At 41.8% G+C, this 18,081-nt stretch overlaps 73 pseudogenes; all 73 read right to left on the reverse strand.

Moving 5' to 3' along the window:
- Positions 1-17: 17 nt before the first annotated feature.
- Positions 18-136, reverse strand: LOC142694185 (5S ribosomal RNA; annotated as a pseudogene).
- Positions 137-203: 67 nt separating this feature from the next.
- Positions 204-322, reverse strand: LOC142736715 (5S ribosomal RNA; annotated as a pseudogene).
- A 67-nt stretch (positions 323-389) lies between these two features.
- On the reverse strand, positions 390-508 carry LOC142738115 (5S ribosomal RNA; annotated as a pseudogene).
- Positions 509-575: 67 nt separating this feature from the next.
- Positions 576-694, reverse strand: LOC142723483 (5S ribosomal RNA; annotated as a pseudogene).
- Positions 695-761: 67 nt separating this feature from the next.
- Positions 762-880, reverse strand: LOC142731174 (5S ribosomal RNA; annotated as a pseudogene).
- Positions 881-947: 67 nt separating this feature from the next.
- LOC142669815 (5S ribosomal RNA) lies at positions 948-1,066 on the reverse strand (annotated as a pseudogene).
- Positions 1,067-1,133: 67 nt separating this feature from the next.
- Positions 1,134-1,252, reverse strand: LOC142715042 (5S ribosomal RNA; annotated as a pseudogene).
- A 67-nt stretch (positions 1,253-1,319) lies between these two features.
- Positions 1,320-1,438, reverse strand: LOC142689062 (5S ribosomal RNA; annotated as a pseudogene).
- A 253-nt stretch (positions 1,439-1,691) lies between these two features.
- Positions 1,692-1,810, reverse strand: LOC142735905 (5S ribosomal RNA; annotated as a pseudogene).
- A 67-nt stretch (positions 1,811-1,877) lies between these two features.
- On the reverse strand, positions 1,878-1,996 carry LOC142666216 (5S ribosomal RNA; annotated as a pseudogene).
- A 67-nt stretch (positions 1,997-2,063) lies between these two features.
- On the reverse strand, positions 2,064-2,182 carry LOC142736792 (5S ribosomal RNA; annotated as a pseudogene).
- Positions 2,183-2,249: 67 nt separating this feature from the next.
- LOC142676961 (5S ribosomal RNA) lies at positions 2,250-2,368 on the reverse strand (annotated as a pseudogene).
- Positions 2,369-2,435: 67 nt separating this feature from the next.
- LOC142671749 (5S ribosomal RNA) lies at positions 2,436-2,554 on the reverse strand (annotated as a pseudogene).
- Positions 2,555-2,621: 67 nt separating this feature from the next.
- On the reverse strand, positions 2,622-2,740 carry LOC142676564 (5S ribosomal RNA; annotated as a pseudogene).
- Positions 2,741-2,807: 67 nt separating this feature from the next.
- Positions 2,808-2,926, reverse strand: LOC142679009 (5S ribosomal RNA; annotated as a pseudogene).
- Positions 2,927-3,179: 253 nt separating this feature from the next.
- On the reverse strand, positions 3,180-3,298 carry LOC142694196 (5S ribosomal RNA; annotated as a pseudogene).
- Positions 3,299-3,365: 67 nt separating this feature from the next.
- On the reverse strand, positions 3,366-3,484 carry LOC142691118 (5S ribosomal RNA; annotated as a pseudogene).
- Positions 3,485-3,551: 67 nt separating this feature from the next.
- LOC142701977 (5S ribosomal RNA) lies at positions 3,552-3,670 on the reverse strand (annotated as a pseudogene).
- Positions 3,671-3,737: 67 nt separating this feature from the next.
- On the reverse strand, positions 3,738-3,856 carry LOC142738116 (5S ribosomal RNA; annotated as a pseudogene).
- A 67-nt stretch (positions 3,857-3,923) lies between these two features.
- On the reverse strand, positions 3,924-4,042 carry LOC142699299 (5S ribosomal RNA; annotated as a pseudogene).
- A 67-nt stretch (positions 4,043-4,109) lies between these two features.
- Positions 4,110-4,228, reverse strand: LOC142715054 (5S ribosomal RNA; annotated as a pseudogene).
- A 67-nt stretch (positions 4,229-4,295) lies between these two features.
- LOC142700269 (5S ribosomal RNA) lies at positions 4,296-4,414 on the reverse strand (annotated as a pseudogene).
- Positions 4,415-4,481: 67 nt separating this feature from the next.
- On the reverse strand, positions 4,482-4,600 carry LOC142687666 (5S ribosomal RNA; annotated as a pseudogene).
- A 67-nt stretch (positions 4,601-4,667) lies between these two features.
- Positions 4,668-4,786, reverse strand: LOC142674961 (5S ribosomal RNA; annotated as a pseudogene).
- Positions 4,787-4,853: 67 nt separating this feature from the next.
- On the reverse strand, positions 4,854-4,972 carry LOC142737528 (5S ribosomal RNA; annotated as a pseudogene).
- Positions 4,973-5,039: 67 nt separating this feature from the next.
- LOC142694219 (5S ribosomal RNA) lies at positions 5,040-5,158 on the reverse strand (annotated as a pseudogene).
- Positions 5,159-5,225: 67 nt separating this feature from the next.
- LOC142736071 (5S ribosomal RNA) lies at positions 5,226-5,344 on the reverse strand (annotated as a pseudogene).
- A 67-nt stretch (positions 5,345-5,411) lies between these two features.
- On the reverse strand, positions 5,412-5,530 carry LOC142738117 (5S ribosomal RNA; annotated as a pseudogene).
- A 67-nt stretch (positions 5,531-5,597) lies between these two features.
- On the reverse strand, positions 5,598-5,716 carry LOC142736028 (5S ribosomal RNA; annotated as a pseudogene).
- A 67-nt stretch (positions 5,717-5,783) lies between these two features.
- Positions 5,784-5,902, reverse strand: LOC142711427 (5S ribosomal RNA; annotated as a pseudogene).
- A 67-nt stretch (positions 5,903-5,969) lies between these two features.
- Positions 5,970-6,088, reverse strand: LOC142666211 (5S ribosomal RNA; annotated as a pseudogene).
- A 67-nt stretch (positions 6,089-6,155) lies between these two features.
- Positions 6,156-6,274, reverse strand: LOC142736793 (5S ribosomal RNA; annotated as a pseudogene).
- A 67-nt stretch (positions 6,275-6,341) lies between these two features.
- Positions 6,342-6,460, reverse strand: LOC142738157 (5S ribosomal RNA; annotated as a pseudogene).
- Positions 6,461-6,527: 67 nt separating this feature from the next.
- On the reverse strand, positions 6,528-6,646 carry LOC142671760 (5S ribosomal RNA; annotated as a pseudogene).
- Positions 6,647-6,713: 67 nt separating this feature from the next.
- LOC142676586 (5S ribosomal RNA) lies at positions 6,714-6,832 on the reverse strand (annotated as a pseudogene).
- A 67-nt stretch (positions 6,833-6,899) lies between these two features.
- On the reverse strand, positions 6,900-7,018 carry LOC142679020 (5S ribosomal RNA; annotated as a pseudogene).
- Positions 7,019-7,457: 439 nt separating this feature from the next.
- LOC142688669 (5S ribosomal RNA) lies at positions 7,458-7,576 on the reverse strand (annotated as a pseudogene).
- Positions 7,577-7,643: 67 nt separating this feature from the next.
- Positions 7,644-7,762, reverse strand: LOC142700280 (5S ribosomal RNA; annotated as a pseudogene).
- Positions 7,763-7,829: 67 nt separating this feature from the next.
- LOC142707331 (5S ribosomal RNA) lies at positions 7,830-7,948 on the reverse strand (annotated as a pseudogene).
- Positions 7,949-8,015: 67 nt separating this feature from the next.
- Positions 8,016-8,134, reverse strand: LOC142672037 (5S ribosomal RNA; annotated as a pseudogene).
- Positions 8,135-8,201: 67 nt separating this feature from the next.
- On the reverse strand, positions 8,202-8,320 carry LOC142736424 (5S ribosomal RNA; annotated as a pseudogene).
- A 67-nt stretch (positions 8,321-8,387) lies between these two features.
- Positions 8,388-8,506, reverse strand: LOC142689776 (5S ribosomal RNA; annotated as a pseudogene).
- A 67-nt stretch (positions 8,507-8,573) lies between these two features.
- LOC142728455 (5S ribosomal RNA) lies at positions 8,574-8,692 on the reverse strand (annotated as a pseudogene).
- A 67-nt stretch (positions 8,693-8,759) lies between these two features.
- Positions 8,760-8,878, reverse strand: LOC142737488 (5S ribosomal RNA; annotated as a pseudogene).
- A 67-nt stretch (positions 8,879-8,945) lies between these two features.
- LOC142670511 (5S ribosomal RNA) lies at positions 8,946-9,064 on the reverse strand (annotated as a pseudogene).
- Positions 9,065-9,131: 67 nt separating this feature from the next.
- LOC142737503 (5S ribosomal RNA) lies at positions 9,132-9,250 on the reverse strand (annotated as a pseudogene).
- A 67-nt stretch (positions 9,251-9,317) lies between these two features.
- LOC142695081 (5S ribosomal RNA) lies at positions 9,318-9,436 on the reverse strand (annotated as a pseudogene).
- Positions 9,437-9,503: 67 nt separating this feature from the next.
- Positions 9,504-9,622, reverse strand: LOC142735474 (5S ribosomal RNA; annotated as a pseudogene).
- A 67-nt stretch (positions 9,623-9,689) lies between these two features.
- On the reverse strand, positions 9,690-9,808 carry LOC142666352 (5S ribosomal RNA; annotated as a pseudogene).
- A 67-nt stretch (positions 9,809-9,875) lies between these two features.
- Positions 9,876-9,994, reverse strand: LOC142707408 (5S ribosomal RNA; annotated as a pseudogene).
- Positions 9,995-10,061: 67 nt separating this feature from the next.
- On the reverse strand, positions 10,062-10,180 carry LOC142672070 (5S ribosomal RNA; annotated as a pseudogene).
- Positions 10,181-10,247: 67 nt separating this feature from the next.
- On the reverse strand, positions 10,248-10,366 carry LOC142736433 (5S ribosomal RNA; annotated as a pseudogene).
- A 67-nt stretch (positions 10,367-10,433) lies between these two features.
- Positions 10,434-10,552, reverse strand: LOC142689787 (5S ribosomal RNA; annotated as a pseudogene).
- A 67-nt stretch (positions 10,553-10,619) lies between these two features.
- Positions 10,620-10,738, reverse strand: LOC142728466 (5S ribosomal RNA; annotated as a pseudogene).
- A 67-nt stretch (positions 10,739-10,805) lies between these two features.
- On the reverse strand, positions 10,806-10,924 carry LOC142737499 (5S ribosomal RNA; annotated as a pseudogene).
- A 67-nt stretch (positions 10,925-10,991) lies between these two features.
- On the reverse strand, positions 10,992-11,110 carry LOC142698657 (5S ribosomal RNA; annotated as a pseudogene).
- A 67-nt stretch (positions 11,111-11,177) lies between these two features.
- Positions 11,178-11,296, reverse strand: LOC142736922 (5S ribosomal RNA; annotated as a pseudogene).
- A 67-nt stretch (positions 11,297-11,363) lies between these two features.
- Positions 11,364-11,482, reverse strand: LOC142695092 (5S ribosomal RNA; annotated as a pseudogene).
- A 67-nt stretch (positions 11,483-11,549) lies between these two features.
- Positions 11,550-11,668, reverse strand: LOC142735475 (5S ribosomal RNA; annotated as a pseudogene).
- Positions 11,669-11,735: 67 nt separating this feature from the next.
- LOC142737801 (5S ribosomal RNA) lies at positions 11,736-11,854 on the reverse strand (annotated as a pseudogene).
- Positions 11,855-14,942: 3,088 nt separating this feature from the next.
- LOC142736686 (5S ribosomal RNA) lies at positions 14,943-15,061 on the reverse strand (annotated as a pseudogene).
- A 253-nt stretch (positions 15,062-15,314) lies between these two features.
- LOC142715076 (5S ribosomal RNA) lies at positions 15,315-15,433 on the reverse strand (annotated as a pseudogene).
- A 67-nt stretch (positions 15,434-15,500) lies between these two features.
- LOC142690019 (5S ribosomal RNA) lies at positions 15,501-15,619 on the reverse strand (annotated as a pseudogene).
- A 67-nt stretch (positions 15,620-15,686) lies between these two features.
- LOC142707508 (5S ribosomal RNA) lies at positions 15,687-15,805 on the reverse strand (annotated as a pseudogene).
- A 67-nt stretch (positions 15,806-15,872) lies between these two features.
- LOC142728477 (5S ribosomal RNA) lies at positions 15,873-15,991 on the reverse strand (annotated as a pseudogene).
- Positions 15,992-16,058: 67 nt separating this feature from the next.
- On the reverse strand, positions 16,059-16,177 carry LOC142715087 (5S ribosomal RNA; annotated as a pseudogene).
- Positions 16,178-16,430: 253 nt separating this feature from the next.
- On the reverse strand, positions 16,431-16,549 carry LOC142735925 (5S ribosomal RNA; annotated as a pseudogene).
- A 67-nt stretch (positions 16,550-16,616) lies between these two features.
- On the reverse strand, positions 16,617-16,735 carry LOC142735926 (5S ribosomal RNA; annotated as a pseudogene).
- Positions 16,736-16,802: 67 nt separating this feature from the next.
- On the reverse strand, positions 16,803-16,921 carry LOC142730207 (5S ribosomal RNA; annotated as a pseudogene).
- Positions 16,922-16,988: 67 nt separating this feature from the next.
- Positions 16,989-17,107, reverse strand: LOC142731929 (5S ribosomal RNA; annotated as a pseudogene).
- Positions 17,108-17,174: 67 nt separating this feature from the next.
- On the reverse strand, positions 17,175-17,293 carry LOC142671771 (5S ribosomal RNA; annotated as a pseudogene).
- Positions 17,294-17,360: 67 nt separating this feature from the next.
- On the reverse strand, positions 17,361-17,479 carry LOC142676597 (5S ribosomal RNA; annotated as a pseudogene).
- A 253-nt stretch (positions 17,480-17,732) lies between these two features.
- LOC142682251 (5S ribosomal RNA) lies at positions 17,733-17,851 on the reverse strand (annotated as a pseudogene).
- Positions 17,852-18,081: the final 230 nt, after the last annotated feature.

An 18,081-nucleotide genomic window follows, 5' to 3' on the forward strand; every position in this document is an offset into this window, starting at 1 on the left:
TAAACAACATAATAAAAAGTCAACTGCACCACTGATTCCCAGACATTCTCCCACACTGGTACTAGCGAGGCCTTAAGCTGTGTAACTTCTGCGATCTGACGAGAGCAGGCACATTCAGCTTAGAATGGCCATTGACATTAAATGCGTTAATCCATAGTCCTTTTTAATCGATTATGAAACAAAATCTAAACGACATAATAAAAAGTCAACCGCACCACGGATTCCCAGATAGTCTCCCACACTGGTACTAGCGGGGCCTTAAGCTGTGTAACTTCTGCGATCAGACGAGAGCAGGCACATTCAGCTTGGAATGGCCATTGACTTTAAATGCTTTAATCCATAGTCCTATTTAATCTATTGTGAAACAAAATCTAAACAACATAATAAAAAGTCAACCGCACCACGGATTCCCAGACAGTCTCCCACACTGGTACTAGCGAGGCATTAAGCTGCGTAACTTCTGCGATCTAACGAGAGCAGGCACATTCAGCTTAGAATGGCCATTGACATTAAATGCTTTAATCCATAGTCCTTTTTAATCGATTGTGAAACAAAATCTAAACAACATAATAAAAAGTCAACCGCACCACGGATTCCCAGACAGTCTCCCACACTGGTACTAGTGAGGCCTTAAGCTGTGTAACTTCTGCGATCTGACGAGAGCAGGCACATTCAGCTTAGAATGGCCATTGACATTAAAAGCCTTAATCCATAGTCCTATTTAATCTATTGTGAAACAAAATCTAAACAACATAATAAAAAGTCAACCGCACCACGGATTCCCAGACAGTCTCCCACACTGGTACTAGCGAGGCCTTAAGCTGTGTAACTTCTGCGATCTGACGAGAGCAGGCACATTCAGCTTAGAATGGCCACTGACATTAAATGCTTTAATCCAAAGTCCTTTTTAATCGATTGTGAAACAAAATCTAAACGACATAATAAAAAGTCAACCGCACCACGGATTCCCAGACAGTCTCCCACACTGGTACTAGCGAGGCCTTAAGCTGTGCAACTTCTGCGATCTGACGAGAGCAGGGACATTCAGCTTAGAATGGCCATTGACATTAAATGCTTTAATCCATAGTCCTTTTTAATCGATTGTGAAACAAAATCTAAACGACATAATAAAAAGTCAACCGCACCACGGATTCCCAGACAGTCTCCCACACTGGTACTAGCGAGGCCTTAAGCTGTGTAACTTCTGCGATCTGACGAGAGCAGGCACATTCAGCTTAGAATGGCCATTGACATTAAAAGCCTTAATCCATAGTCCTATTTAATCTATTGTGAAACAAAATCTAAACAACATAATAAAAAGTCAACCGTACCACGGATTCCCAGACAGTCTCCCACACTGGTACTAGCGAGGCCTTAAGCTGTGTAACTTCTGCGATCTGACGAGAGCAGGGACATTCACCTTAGAATGGCCATTGACATTAAATGCTTTAATCCATAGTCCTTTTTAATCGATTGTGAAACAAAATCTAAACGACATAATAAAAATTCAACCTCACCACGAAGTCCCAGACAGTCTCCCACACTGGTACTAGCGAGGCCTTAAGCTGTGTAACTTCTGCGTTCTGACAAGAGCAGGCACATTCAGCTTAGAATGGCCATTGACGTTAAATGCTTTAATCCATAGTCCTATTTAATCTATTGTGAAACAAAATCTAAACGACATAATAAAAAGTCAACCGCACCACGGATTCCCAGACAGTCTCCCACACTGGTACTAGCGAGGCCTTAAGCTGTGTAACTTCTGCGATCTGACGAAAGCAGGCACATTCAGCTTAGAATGGCCATTGACATTAAATACTTTAATCCATAGTCCTTTTTAATCGATTGTGAAACAAAATCTAAACGACATAATAAAAAGTCAACCGCACCACGGATTCCCAGACAGTCTCCCACACTGGTACTAGCGAGGCCTTAAGCTGTGTAACTTCTGCGACCTGACGAAAGCAGGCACATTCAGCTTAGAATGGCCATTGACATTAAATACTTTAATCCATAGTCCTTTTTAATCGATTGTGAAACAAAATCTAAACGGCATGATAAAAAGTCAACCGCACCACGGATTCCCAGACAGTCTCCCACACTGGTACTAGCGAGGCCTTAAGCTGTGTAACTTCTGCGAACTGACGAGAGCAGGCACATTCAGCTTAGAATGGCCATTGACGTTAAATGCTTTAATCCATAGTCCTATTTAATCTATTGTGAAACAAAATCTAAACGACATAATAAAAAGTCAACCGCACCACGGATTCCCAGACAGTCTCCCACACTGGTACTAGCGAGGACTTAAACTGTGTAACTTCTGCGATCTGACGAGAGCAGGGACATTCAGCTTAGAATGGCCATTGACATTAAATGCTTTAATCCATAGTCCTTTTTAATCGAATGTGAAACAAAATCTAAACGACATAATAAAAATTCAACCGCACCACGGATTCCCAGACAGTCTCCCACACTGGTACTAGCGAGGCCTTAAGCTGTGTAACTTCTGCGTTCTGACAAGAGCAGGCACATTCAGCTTAGAATGGCCATTGACGTTAAATGCTTTAATCCATAGTCCTATTTAATCTATTGTGAAACAAAATCTAAACGACATAATAAAAAGTCAACCGCACCACGGATTCCCAGACAGTCTCCCACACTGGTACTAGCGAGGCCTTAAGCTGTGTAACTTCTGCGATCTGACAAAAGCAGGCACATTCAGCTTAGAATGGCCATTGACATTAAATACTTTAATCCATAGTCCTTTTTAATCGATTGTGAAACAAAATCTAAACGACATAATAAAAAGTGAACCGCACCACTGATTCCCAGACAGTCTCCCACACTGGTACTAGCGAGGCCTTAAGCTGTGTAACTTCTGCGATCTGACGAGAGCAGGCACATTCAGCTTAGAATGGCCATTGACGTTAAATGCTTTAATCCATAGTCCTATTTAATCTATTGTGAAACAAAATCTAAACGACATAATAAAAAGTCAACTGCACCACGGATTCCCAGACAGTCTCCCACACTGGTACTAGCGAGGCGTTAAGCTGTGTAACTTCTGCGATTTAACGAGAGCAGGCACATCCAGCTTAGAATGGCCATTGACATTAAATGCTTTAATCCATAGTCCTTTTTAATCGATTGTGAAACAAAATCTAAACAACATAATAAAAAGTCAACTGCACCACTGATTCCCAGACATTCTCCCACACTGGTACTAGCGAGGCCTTAAGCTGTGTAACTTCTGCGATCTGACGAGAGCAGGCACATTCAGCTTAGAATGGCCATTGACATTAAATGCTTTAATCCATAGTCCTTTTTAATCGATTATGAAACAAAATCTAAACGACATTATAAAAAGTCAACCGCACCACGGATTCCCAGATAGTCTCCCACACTGGTACTAGCGGGGCCTTAAGCTGTGTAACTTCTGCGATCTGACGAGAGCAGGGACATTCATCTTAGAATGGCCATTGCCATTAAATGCTTTAATCCATAGTCCTTTTTAATCGATTGTGAAACAAAATCTAAACGACATAATAAAAATTCAACCGCACCACGGATTCCCAGACAGTCTCCCACACTGGTACTAGCGAGACCTTAAGCTGTGTAACTTCTGCGATCTGACGAGAGCAGGCACATTCAGCTTGGAATGGCCATTGACTTTAAATGCTTTAATCCATAGTCCTATTTAATCTATTGTGAAACAAAATCTAAACAACATAATAAAAAGTCAACCGCACCACGGATTCCCAGACAGTCTCCCACACTGGTACTAGCGAGGCATTAAGCTGCGTAACTTCTGCGATCTAACGAGAGCAGGCACATTCAGCTTAGAATGGCCATTGACATTAAATGCTTTAATCCATAGTCCTTTTTAATCGATTGTGAAACAAAATCTAAACAACATAATAAAAAGTCAACCGCACCACGGATTCCCAGACAGTCTCCCACACTGGTACTAGCGAGGGCTTAAGCTGTGTAACTTCTGCGTTCTTACAAGAGCAGGCACATTCAGCTTAGAATGGCCATTGACGTTAAATGCTTTAATCCATAGTCCTATTTAATCTATTGTGAAACAAAATCTAAACGACATAATAAAAAGTCAACCGCACCACGGATTCCCAGACAGTCTCCCACACTGGTACTAGCGAGGCCTTAAGCTGTGTAACTTCTGCGATCTGACGAGAGCAGGCACATTCAGCTTAGAATGGCCATTGACGTTAAATGCTTTAATCCATAGTCCTATTTAATCTATTGTGAAACAAAATCTAAACGACATAATAAAAAGTCAACCGCACCACGGATTCCCAGACAGTCTCCCACACTGGTACTAGCGATGACTTAAGCTGTGTAACTTCTGCGATCTGACGAGAGCAGGGACATTCAGCTTAGAATGGCCATTGACATTAAATGCTTTAATCCATAGTCCTTTTTAATCGATTGTGAAACAAAATCTAAACGACATAATAAAAAGTCAACCGCACCACGGATTCCCAGACAGTCTCCCACACTGGTACTAGCGAGCCCTTAAGCTGTGTAACTTCTGCGATCTGACGAGAGCAGGGACATTCAGCTTAGAATGGCCATTGACATTAAATGCTTTAATCCATAGTCCTTTTTAATCGATTGTGAAACAAAATCTAAACGACATAATAAAAACTCAACCGCACCACGGATTCCCAGACAGTCTCCCACACCGGTACTAGCGAGGCCTTAAGCTGTGTTACTTCTGCGATCTGACGAGAGCAGGCACATTCAGCTTAGAATGGCCATTGACGTTAAATGCTTTAATCCATAGTCCTATTTAATCTATTGTGAAACAAAATCTAAACGACATAATAAAAAGTCAACCGCACCACGGATTCCCAGACAGTCTCCCACACTGGTACTAGTGAGGCCTTAAGCTGTGTAACTTCTGCAATCTGACGAGAGCAGGCACATTCAGCTTAGAATGGCCATTGACTTTAAATGCTTTAATCCATAGTCCTTTTTAATCGATTGTGAAACAAAATCTAAACAACATAATAAAAAGTCAACTGCACCACTGATTCCCAGACATTCTCCCACACTGGTACTAGCGAGGCCTTAAGCTGTGTAACTTCTGCGATCTGACGAGAGCAGGCACATTCAGCTTAGAATGGCCATTGACATTAAATGCTTTAATCCATAGTCCTTTTTAATCGATTATGAAACAAAATCTAAACGACATAATAAAAGGTCAACCGCACCACGGATTCCCAGATAGTCTCCCACACTGGTACTAGCGGGGCCTTAAGCTGTGTAACTTCTGCGATCAGACGAGAGCAGGCACATTCAGCTTGGAATGGCCATTGACTTTAAATGCTTTAATCCATAGTCCTATTTAATCTATTGTGAAACAAAATCTAAACAACATAATAAAAAGTCAACCGCACCACGGATTCCCAGACAGTCTCCCACACTGGTACTAGCGAGGCATTAAGCTGCGTAACTTCTGCGATCTAACGAGAGCAGGCACATTCAGCTTAGAATGGCCATTGACATTAAATGCTTTAATCCATAGTCCTTTTTAATCGATTGTGAAACAAAATCTAAACAACATAATAAAAAGTCAACCACACCACGGATTCCCAGACAGTCTCCCACACTGGTACTAGTGAGGCCTTAAGCTGTGTAACTTCTGCGATCTGACGAGAGCAGGCACATTCAGCTTAGAATGGCCATTGACATTAAAAGCCTTAATCCATAGTCCTATTTAATCTATTGTGAAACAAAATCTAAACAACATAATAAAAAGTCAACCGTACCACGGAGTCCCAGACAGTCTCCCACACTGGTACTAGCGAGGCCTTAAGCTGTGTAACTTCTGCGATCTGACGAAAGCAGGCACATTCAGCTTAGAATGGCCATTGACATTAAATACTTTAATCCATAGTCCTTTTTAATCGATTGTGAAACAAAATCTAAACGACATAATAAAAAGTCAACCGCACCACGGATTCCCAGACAGTCTCCCACACTGGTACTAGCGAGGCCTTAAGCTGTGTAACTTCTGCGACCTGACGAAAGCAGGCACATTCAGCTTAGAATGGCCATTGACATTAAATACTTTAATCCATAGTCCTTTTTAATCGATTGTGAAACAAAATCTAAACGGCATAATAAAAAGTCAACCGCACCACGGATTCCCAGACAGTCTCCCACACTGGTACTAGCGAGGCCTTAAGCTGTGTAACTTCTGCGAACTGACGAGAGCAGGCACATTCAGCTTAGAATGGCCATTGACGTTAAATGCTTTAATCCATAGTCCTATTTAATCTATTGTGAAACAAAATCTAAACGACATAATAAAAAGTCAACCGCACCACGGATTCCCAGACAGTCTCCCACACTGGTACTAGCGAGGACTTAAGCTGTGTAACTTCTGCGATCTGACGAGAGCAGGGACATTCAGCTTAGAATGGCCATTGACATTAAATGCTTTAATCCATAGTCCTTTTTAATCGAATGTGAAACAAAATCTAAACGACATAATAAAAATTCAACCGCACCACGGATTCCCAGACAGTCTCCCACACTGGTACTAGCGAGGCCTTAAGCTGTGTAACTTCTGCGTTCTGACAAGAGCAGGCACATTCAGCTTAGAATGGCCATTGACGTTAAATGCTTTAATCCATAGTCCTATTTAATCTATTGTGAAACAAAATCTAAACGACATAATAAAAAGTCAACCGCACCACGGATTCCCAGACAGTCTCCCACACTGGTACTAGCGAGGCCTTAAGCTGTGTAACTTCTGCGATCTGACAAAAGCAGGCACATTCAGCTTAGAATGGCCATTGACATTAAATACTTTAATCCATAGTCCTTTTTAATCGATTGTGAAACAAAATCTAAACGACATAATAAAAAGTGAACCGCACCACTGATTCCCAGACAGTCTCCCACACTGGTACTAGCGAGGCCTTAAGCTGTGTAACTTCTGCGATCTGACGAGAGCAGGCACATTCAGCTTAGAATGGCCATTGACGTTAAATGCTTTAATCCATAGTCCTATTTAATCTATTGTGAAACAAAATCTAAACGACATAATAAAAAGTCAACTGCACCACGGATTCCCAGACAGTCTCCCACACTGGTACTAGCGAGGCGTTAAGCTGTGTAACTTCTGCGATTTAACGAGAGCAGGCACATCCAGCTTAGAATGGCCATTGACATTAAATGCTTTAATCCATAGTCCTTTTTAATCGATTGTGAAACAAAATCTAAACGACATAATAAAAAGTCTCCCGCACCACGGTTTCCCAGACAGTCTCCCACACTGGTACTAGCGAGGCCTTAAGCTGTGTAACTTCTGCGATCTGACGAGAGGAAGCACATTCAGCTTAGAATGGCCTTTGACATTAAAAGACTTAATCCATAGTCCTATTTAATCGATTGTGAAACAAAATCTAAACAGCATAATAAAAAGTCAACCGCACCACGGATTCCCAGACAGTCTCCCACACTGTTACTAGCGAGGCCTTAAGCTGTGTAACTTCTGCGATCCGACGAGAGCAGGGACATTCAGCTTAGAATGGCCATTGACATTAAATGCTTTAATCCATAGTCCTTTTTAATCGATTGTGAAACAAAATCTAAACGACATAATAAAAATTCAACCGCATCACGGATTCCCAGACAGTCTCCCACAGTGGTACTAGCGAGGCCTTAAGCTGTGTAACTTCTGCGATCTGACGAGAGCAGGCACATTCAGCTTAGAATGGCCATTGACATTAAATGCTTTAATCCATAGTCCTTTTTAATCGATTGTGAAACAAAATCTAAACGACATAATAAAAAGTCAGCCGCACCACGGATTCCCAGACAGTCTCCCACACTGGTACTAGCGAGGCATTAAGCTGTGTAACTTCTGCGATCTGACGAGAGCAGGGACATTCAGCTTAGAATGGCCATTGACATTAAATGCTGTAATCCATAGTCCTTTTTAATCGATTGTGAAACAAAATCTAAACGACATAAAAAAAATTCAACCGCACCACGGATTCCCAGACAGTCTCCCACACTGGTACTAGCGAGGCCTTAAGCTGTGTAACTTCTGCGACCTGACGAGAGCAGGCACATTCAGCTTAGAATGGCCATTGACGTTAAATGATTTAATCCATAGTCCTATTTAATCTATTGTGAAACAAAATCTAAACGACATAATAAAAAGTTAACCGCACCACGGATTCCCAGACAGTCTCCCACACTGGTACTAGCGAGGCCTTAAGCTGTGTAACTTCTGCGATCTGACGAGAGCAGGCACATTCAGCTTAGAATGGCCATTGACATTAAAAGCTTTAATCCATAGTCCTTTTTAATCGATTGTGAAACAAAATCTAAACGACATAATAAAAATTCAACCGCACCACGGATTCCCAGACAGTCTCCCACACTGGTACTAGCGAGGGCTTAAGCTGTGTAACTTCTGCGATCTGACGAGAGCAGGCACATTCAGCTTAGAATGGCCATTGACATTAAATGCTTTAATCCATAGTCCTTTTTAATCGATTGTGAAACAAAATCTAAACGACATAATAAAAAGTCAACCGCACCACGGATTCCCAGACAGTCTCCCACACTGGTACTAGCGAGGCCTTAAGCTGTGTAACTTCTGCGATCTGACGAGAGCAGGGACATTCAGCTTAGAATGGCCATTGACATTAAATGCTTTAATCCATAGTCCTTTTTAATCGATTGTGAAACAAAATCTAAACGACATAATAAAAATTCAACCGCACCACGGATTCCCAGACAGTCTCCCACAATGGTACTAGCGAGGCCTTAAGCTGTGTAACTTCTGCGATCTGACGAGAGCAGGCACATTCAGCTTAGAATGGCCATTGACGTTAAATGTTTTAATCCATAGTCCTATTTAATCTATTGTGAAACAAAATCTAAACGACATAATAAAAAGTCAATCGCACCACGGATTCCCAGACAGTCTCCCACACTGGTACTAGCGAGGCGTTAAGCTGTGTAACTTCTGCGTTCTAACGAGAGCAGGCACATCCAGCTTAGAATGGCCATTGACATTAAATGCTTTAATCCATAGTCCTTTTTAATCGATTGTGAAACAAAATCTAAACGACATAATAAAAAGTCAACAGCACCACGGATTCCCAGACAGTCTCCCACACTGGTACTAGCGAGGACTTAAGCTGTGTAACTTCTGCGATCTGACGAGAGCAGGCACATTCAGCTTAGAATGGCCATTGACATTAAAAGCTTTAATCCATAGTCCTATTTAATCTATTGTGAAACAAAATCGAAACAACATAATAAAAAGTCAACCGCACCACCGATTCCCAGACAGTCTCCCACACTGGTACTAGCGAGGCCTTAAGCTTTGTAACTTCTGCGATCTGACGAGAGCAGGGACATTCAGCTTAGAATGGCCATTGACATTAAATGCTTTAATCCATAGTACTTTTTAATCGATTGTGAAACAAAATCTAAACGACATAATAAAAATTCAACCGCACCACGGATTCCCAGACAGTCTCCCACACTGGTACTAGCGAGGCCTTAAGCTGTGTAACTTCTGCGTTCTGACGAGAGCAGGCACATTCAGCTTAGAATGGCCATTGACGTTAAATGATTTAATCCATAGTCCTATTTAATCTATTGTGAAACAAAATCTAAACGACATAATAAAAAGTCAACCGCACCACGGATTCCCAGACAGTCTCCCACACTGGTACTAGCGAGGACTTAAACTGTGTAACTTCTGCGATCTGACGAGAGCAGGCACATTCAGCTTAGAATGGCCATTGACATTAAATGCTTTAATCCATAGTCCTTTTTAATCGATTGTGAAACAAAATCTAAACGACATAATAAAAAGTCAGCCGCACCACGGATTCCCAGACAGTCTCCCACACTGGTACTAGCGAGGCATTAAGCTGTGTAACTTCTGCGATCTGACGAGAGCAGGGACATTCAGCTTAGAATGGCCATTGACATTAAATGCTGTAATCCATAGTCCTTTTTAATCGATTGTGAAACAAAATCTAAACGACATAAAAAAAATTCAACCGCACCACGGATTCCCAGACAGTCTCCCACACTGGTACTAGCGAGGCCTTAAGCTGTGTAACTTCTGCGACCTGACGAGAGCAGGCACATTCAGCTTAGAATGGCCATTGACGTTAAATGATTTAATCCATAGTCCTATTTAATCTATTGTGAAACAAAATCTAAACGACATAATAAAAAGTTAACCGCACCACGGATTCCCAGACAGTCTCCCACACTGGTACTAGCGAGGCCTTAAGCTGTGTAACTTCTGCGATCTGACGAGAGCAGGCACATTCAGCTTAGAATGGCCATTGACATTAAAAGCTTTAATCCATAGTCCTTTTTAATCGATTGTGAAACAAAATCTAAACGACATAATAAAAATTCAACCGCACCACGGATTCCCAGACAGTCTCCCACACTGGTACTAGCGAGGGCTTAAGCTGTGTAACTTCTGCGATCTGACGAGAGCAGGCACATTCAGCTTAGAATGGCCATTGACATTAAATGCTTTAATCCATAGTCCTTTTTAATCGATTGTGAAACAAAATCTAAACGACATAATAAAAAGTCAACCGCACCACGGATTCCCAGACAGTCTCCCACACTGGTACTAGCGAGGCCTTAAGCTGTGTAACTTCTGCGATCTGACGAGAGCAGGGACATTCAGCTTAGAATGGCCATTGACATTAAATGCTTTAATCCATAGTCCTTTTTAATCGATTGTGAAACAAAATCTAAACGACATAATAAAAATTCAACCGCACCACGGATTCCCAGACAGTCTCCCACAATGGTACTAGCGAGGCCTTAAGCTGTGTAACTTCTGCGATCTGACGAGAGCAGGCACATTCAGCTTAGAATGGCCATTGACGTTAAATGTTTTAATCCATAGTCCTATTTAATCTATTGTGAAACAAAATCTAAACGACATAATAAAAAGTCAATCGCACCACGGATTCCCAGACAGTCTCCCACACTGGTACTAGCGAGGCGTTAAGCTGTGTAACTTCTGCGTTCTAACGAGAGCAGGCACATCCAGCTTAGAATGGCCATTGCCATTAAATGCTTTAATCCATAGTCCTTTTTAATCGATTGTGAAACAAAATCTAAACGACATAATAAAAAGTCAACCGCACCACGGATTCCCAGACAGTCTCCCACACTGGTACTAGCGAGGACTTAAGCTGTGTAACTTCTGCGATCTGACGAGAGCAGGCACATTCAGCTTAGAATGGCCATTGACATTAAAAGCCTTAATCCATAGTCCTATTTAATCTATTGTGAAACAAAATCGAAACAACATAATAAAAAGTCAACCGCACCACCGATTCCCAGACAGTCTCCCACACTGGTACTAGCGAGGCCTTAAGCTTTGTAACTTCTGCGATCTGACGAGAGCAGGGACATTCAGCTTAGAATGGCCATTGACATTAAATGCTTTAATCCATAGTACTTTTTAATCGATTGTGAAACAAAATCTAAACGACATAATAAAAATTCAACCGCACCACGGATTCCCAGACAGTCTCCCACACTGGTACTAGCGAGGCCTTAAGCTGTGTAACTTCTGCGTTCTGACGAGAGCAGGCACATTCAGCTTAGAATGGCCATTGACGTTAAATGCTTTACTCCATAGTCCTATTTAATCTATTGTGAAACAAAATCTAAACGACATAATAAAAAGTCAACTTCACCACGGATTCCCAGACAGTCTCCCACACTGGTACTAGCGAGGCCTTAAGCTGTGTAACTTCTGCGATCTGACGAGAGCAGGCACATTCAGCTTAGAATGGCCATTGACATTAAATGCTTTAATCCATAGTCCTTTTTAATCGATTGTGAAACAAAATCTAAACGACATAATAAAAAGTCAACCGCACCACGGATTCCCAGACAGTCTCCCACACTGGAACTAGCGAGGCCTTAAGCTGTGTAACTTCTGCGATCTGACGAGAGCAGGGAAATTCATCTTAGAATGGCCATTGACATTAACCCCTACCCGCACCAGGACGTAACTGTACGTCGTTGCGGGAAGTTACTTCCCGCACGAGGACGTACAGTTACTGAGTTAATCCCGGTGCACACTGTCGGCGACAGTGTGCACCGGGAACCAGGAGGTCAGCTGTCGCCGACAGCTGACACTCCCCTCTTGCCGGCCAGCGGTCCTTTGCCGCTGATTTCGGCGCATTAACCCCTTAAATTCGGCGATCGGGTGCAATCGCCGAATTTTAGGGGTTTCTAACATATCGGCAGACCCCCGTCCGAAATCGCGGGGTCTGCCGATAGTTAGTATGGCAAACGGAAGCCAAACAATGGCTTCCGGGTCTGCCATGGACAGAAGCCCATCAGGACCAACCTTCGGCTGGTCCTGATAGGCTTCCTGTCAGAGTGACAGAAAGTCACTGTGCCGTTCCCGATGCACACTGTCGGCGACAGTGTGCATCGGGAACTTGGAGATCAGCTGTCCCCGACAGCTGACACTCTCCAGTGTTGCCGATCAGCGGCTCATCGCCGCTGATTTCGGCAATTAACCCGTTACATGCGGGGCTCGATTGCGATCTCCGCATGTAGCGGGTTTGTAGCGCATCAGCAGCCCCCATGCAATCGTGGGGGCTTCTGATGCTTGTGATGGCACCCGGGGGCCAGACAACGGCCCCCAGGTCTGCCATGTATGTCAGCCTATGAGGATCAGCCTCTGTTGATCCTCGTAGACCAACTGTCAGAGTGACTGTGACGTCACAATGACAGTTGGAATACATTACACTACCTAGGTTTTGTAATGTATTCTAGCAGCGATCAGAGCTGCAGGTCAAAAAAGAAAGTGTAAAAAGTAAAAGAAAAGTTAATAAACAAAAATATAAAGTGTAAAAAGTAAAAAAAAGTTAATAAAAATGTTTTATAAAAGTGTAAAAATAAAAGGTTTTGTTTTCCTATAATAAGTCATTTATTATAGGGAAAAAATGAAAACGTTAAAAAAAAAGTACACATATTTGGTATCGCCGCGTTCGTAACGACCCAATCTATGAAACTATAATGTTAATTTTTCCGCACGGTGAACGCCGCAAACAAAATAAACGGAAAACTGTCAGCATCGCTATTTTTTGGTCACCACCCCTCCCAAGATATAGAATAAAAAGTGATCAAAAAGTCGCATTTACCCCAAAATGGTACCAATAAAAACTACAACCCGTCCCGCAAAAAACAAGACCTCCCACAGCTTTTTTGACGAAAAAATAAAAACGTTACGGCTCAAAATAGCGTGTCCCAGAAAATAAATTATTTTATAGAAACTTAATTTTATTGTGCAAACGCTGCAAAACGTAAAAAAATCTATACACATATGGTATCGCCATAATCGTACCGACCGGCAGAATAAATTAAAACGTAATTTATTGCGCACGGTGAACGCTGTAATAAATAAAGAATTTAAAGCGCCAAAATCGCTGTTTTTTGGTCACCTTAGCTCTAAAAAAGATCCTGAGGGGCCAAAATCTCACTATACCCCTAGAAAAATTCCTTGAGGGGTGTAGATTCCAAAATGGGGTCACTTTTGGGGGGTTTACACTGTTTTGGTCCCTCCGGGGCGTTGCAAACCCGACATGGCACTGAAAACCAATCCAGCAAAATCTGCGCTCCAAAATCCAAAAGGCGCTCCTTCCCTCCTGAGCCCTGCTGTGGGTCCAAACATCAGTTTACGACCACATATGGGGTATTGCCGTAATCGGGAGAAATTGCTTTACAAATTTTGGGGTGCTTTTTCTCCTTTTATTCCTTGTAAAAATGAAAAAATTCTATGTTTCCACAGAAAAATAGGTGATTTTCATCTTCACAGACTAATTCCACTAAATTCTGCAAAAAAACTGTGGGGTCAATATGCTATCTATACCCCTAGAAAAATGCCTTGAGGGGTGTAGTTTCCAAAATGGGGTCACTTTGGAGGGGTTTCGGCTGTTTAGGTACCACAAGACCGCCTCAAACCTGACATGGTGCCTAAAATATATTCCTAAAAAAAGGAGGCCCCGAAATCCACTAGCTGCTCCTTTGCTTCTGAGGCCTGTGTTTCAGTCCATTAGGACACTAGGGCCACATGTTGGATATTTCTAAAATCTGCAGAATCTGGGCAATAAATATTGAGTTGCGTTTCCCTGGTAAAACCTTCTGTGTTACAGATTTTTTTTTATTACAAATGAATTTCGGCAAAAAAAATGAAATTTGTAAATTTCACCTCTACTTTGCCTTAATTCCTGTGAAACGCCTAAAGGGTTAAAATATTTTCTGAATGTGGTTTTGAATACCTTGAGGGGTGCAGTTTTCAAAATGGGGTGATTTATGGGGACTTTCTAATATATAAGGCCCTCAAAGCCACTTCAGAACTGAACTGGTCCCTGAAAAAATAGCCTTTTGAAATTTTATTGAAAATATGAGAAATTGCTGCTAAAGTTCTAAGCCTTGTAACGTCCTAGAAAAATAAAAGTACGTGAAAAAAAATGATGCAAACATAAAGTAGACATATAGGGGATGTTAACTAGTAACTATTTTGTGTGGTATTACTATCTGTTTCACAAGCAAATACATTTAAATTTAGAAAAATGCAAATTTTTGCAAATTTTTGCTAAAATTTGAAGTTTTTCACAAATAAATATTGAATTTATCGACCAAATTTTTTCACTAACATAAAGTACAATATGTCACGAGAAAACAATCTCAGAATCGCTTGGATAGGTAAAAGCATTCCGGAGTTATTACCACATAAAGTGACACATGTCAGATTTGAAAAAATAGGCTGTGTCCACAAGGCCAAAACAGGCTGTGTCCTAAAGGGGTTAAATGCTTTAATCCATAGTCCTTTTTAATCGATTGTGAAACAAAATCTAAACTACATAATAAAAATTCAACCGCACCACGGATTCCCAGACAGTCTCCCACACTGGTACTAGCGAGGCCTTAAGCTGTGTAACTTCTGCGATCTGACGAGAGCAGGCACATTCAGCTTAGAATGGCCATTGACGTTAAATGCTTTAATCCATAGTCCTATTTAATCTATTGTGAAACAAAATCTAAACGACATAATAAAAAGTCAACCGCACCACGGATTCCCAGACAGTCTCCCACACTGGTACTAGCGAGGCGTTAAGCTGCGTAACTTCTGCGATGTAACGAGAGCAGGCACATTCAGCTTAGAATGGCCATTGACTTTAAATGCTTTAATCCATAGTCCTTTTTAATCGATTGTGAAACAAAATCTAAACGACATAATAAAAAGTCAACCGCACCACGGATTCCCAGACAGTCTCCCACACTGGTACTAGCGAGGCCTTAAGCTGTGTAACTTCTGCGATCTGACGAGAGCAGGCACATTCAGCTTAGAATGGCCATTGACATCAAAAGCCTTAATCCATAGTCCTATTTAATCTATTGTGAAACAAAATCTAAACAACATAATAAAAAGTCAACCGTACCACAGATTCCCAGACAGTCTCCCACACTGGTACTAGCGAGGCCTTAAGCTGTGTAACTTCTGCGATCTGACGAGGGCAGGCACATTCAGCTTAGAATGGCCATTGACATTAAATGCTTTAATCCATAGTCCTTTTTAATCGATTGTGAAACAAAATCTAAACGACATAATAAAAAGTCAACCGCATCACGGATTCCCAGACAGTCTCCCACACTGGTACTAGCGAGGCGTTAAGCTGCGTAACTTCTGCGATCTAACGAGAGCAGGCACATCCAGCTTAGAATGGCCATTGACATTAAATGCTTTAATCCATAGTCCTTTTTAATCGATTGTGAAACAAAATCTAAACGACATAATAAAAAGTCAACCGCACCACGGATTCCCAGACAGTCTCCCACACTGGTACTAGCGAGGCCTTAAGCTGTGTAACTTCTGCGATCTGACGAGAGCAGGGACATTCAGCTTAGAATGGCCATTGACATTAGATGCTTTAATCCATAGTCCTTTTTAATCGATTGTGAAACAAAATCTAAACGACATAATAAAAAGTCAACCGCACCACGGATTCCCAGACAGTCTCCCACACTGGTACTAGCGAGGCCTTAAGCTGTGTAACTTCTGCGATCTGACGAGAGCAGGCACATTCAGCTTAGAATGGCCATTGACATTAAAAGCCTTAATCCATAGTCCTATTTAATCTATTGTGAAACAAAATCTAAACAACATAATAAAAAGTCAACCGTACCACGGATTCCCAGACAGTCTCCCACACTGCTACTAGCGAGGCATTAAGCTGTGTAACTTCTGCGTTCTGACAAGAGCAGGCACATTCAGCTTAGAATGGCCATTGACGTTAAATGCTTTAATCCATAGTCCTATTTAATCTATTGTGAAACAAAATCTAAACGACATAATAAAAAGTCAACCGCACCACGGATTCCCAGACAGTCTCCCACACTGGTACTAGCGAGGCCTTAAGCTGTGTAACTTCTGCGATCTGACGAAAGCAGGCACATTCAGCTTAGAATGGCCATTGACATTAAATACTTTAATCCATAGTCCTTTTTAATCGATTGTGAAACAAAATCTAAACGACATAATAAAAAGTCAACCGCACCACGGATTCCCAGACAGTCTCCCACACTGGTACTAGCGAGGCCTTAAGCTGTGTAACTTCTGCGATCTGACGAAAGCAGGCACATTCAGCTTAGAATGGCCATTGACATTAAATACTTTAATCCATAGTCCTTTTTAATCGATTGTGAAACAAAATCTAAACGGCATAATAAAAAGTCAACCGCACCACAGATTCCCAGACAGTCTCCCACACTGGTACTAGCGAGGCCTTAAGCTGTGTAACTTCTGCGATCTGACGAGAGCAGGCACATTCAGCTTAGAATGGCCATTGACGTTAAATGCTTTAATCCATAGTCCTATTTAATCTATTGTGAAACAAAATCTAAACGACATAATAAAAAGTCAACCGCACCACGGATTCCCAGACGGTCTCCCACACTGGTACTAGCGAGGACTTAAGCTGTGTAACTTCTGCGATCTGACGAGAGCAGGGACATTCAGCTTAGAATGGCCATTGACATTAAATGCTTTAATCCATAGTCCTTTTTAATCGATTGTGAAACAAAATCTAAACGACATAATAAAAATTCAACCGCACCACGGATTCCCAGACAGTCTCCCACACTGGTACTAGCGAGGCCTTAAGCTGTGTAACTTCTGCGTTCTGACAAGAGCAGGCACATTCAGCTTAGAATGGCCATTGACGTTAAACGCTTTAATCCATAGTCCTATTTAATATATTGTGAAACAAAATCTAAACGACATAATAAAAAGTCAACCGCACCACGGATTCCCAGACAGTCTCCCACACTGGTACTAGCGAGGCCTTAAGCTGTGTAACTTCTGCGATCTGACAAAAGCAGGCACATTCAGCTTAGAATGGCCATTGACATTAAATACTTTAATCCATAGTCCTTTTTAATCGATTGTGAAACAAAATCTAAACGACATAATAAAAAGTGAACCGCACCACTGATTCCCAGACAGTCTCCCACACTGGTTCTAGCGAGGCCTTAAGCTGTGTAACTTCTGCGATCTGACGAGAGCAGGCACATTCAGCTTAGAATGGCCATTGACGTTAAATGCTTTAATCCATAGTCCTATTTAATCTATTGTGAAACAAAATCTAAACGACATAATAAAAAGTCAACCGCACCACGGATTCCCAGACAGTCTCCCACACTGGTACTAGCGAGGCGTTAAGCTGTGTAACTTCTGCGATCTAACGAGAGCAGGCACATCCAGCTTAGAATGGCCATTGACATTAAATGCTTTAATCCATAGTCCTTTTTAATCGATTGTGAAACAAAATCTAAACGACATAATAAAAAGTCAACCGCACCACGGTTTCCCAGACAGTCTCCCACACTGGTACTAGCGAGGCCTTAAGCTGTGTAACTTCTGCGATCTGACGAGAGGAAGCACATTCAGCTTAGAATGGCCTTTGACATTAAAAGACTTAATCCATAGTCCTATTTAATCTATTGTGAAAC

This window comes from Rhinoderma darwinii, chromosome 1 (genome assembly GCF_050947455.1).
Source record: "Rhinoderma darwinii isolate aRhiDar2 chromosome 1, aRhiDar2.hap1, whole genome shotgun sequence".
NCBI classification, from domain to species: domain Eukaryota; kingdom Metazoa; phylum Chordata; class Amphibia; order Anura; family Rhinodermatidae; genus Rhinoderma; species Rhinoderma darwinii.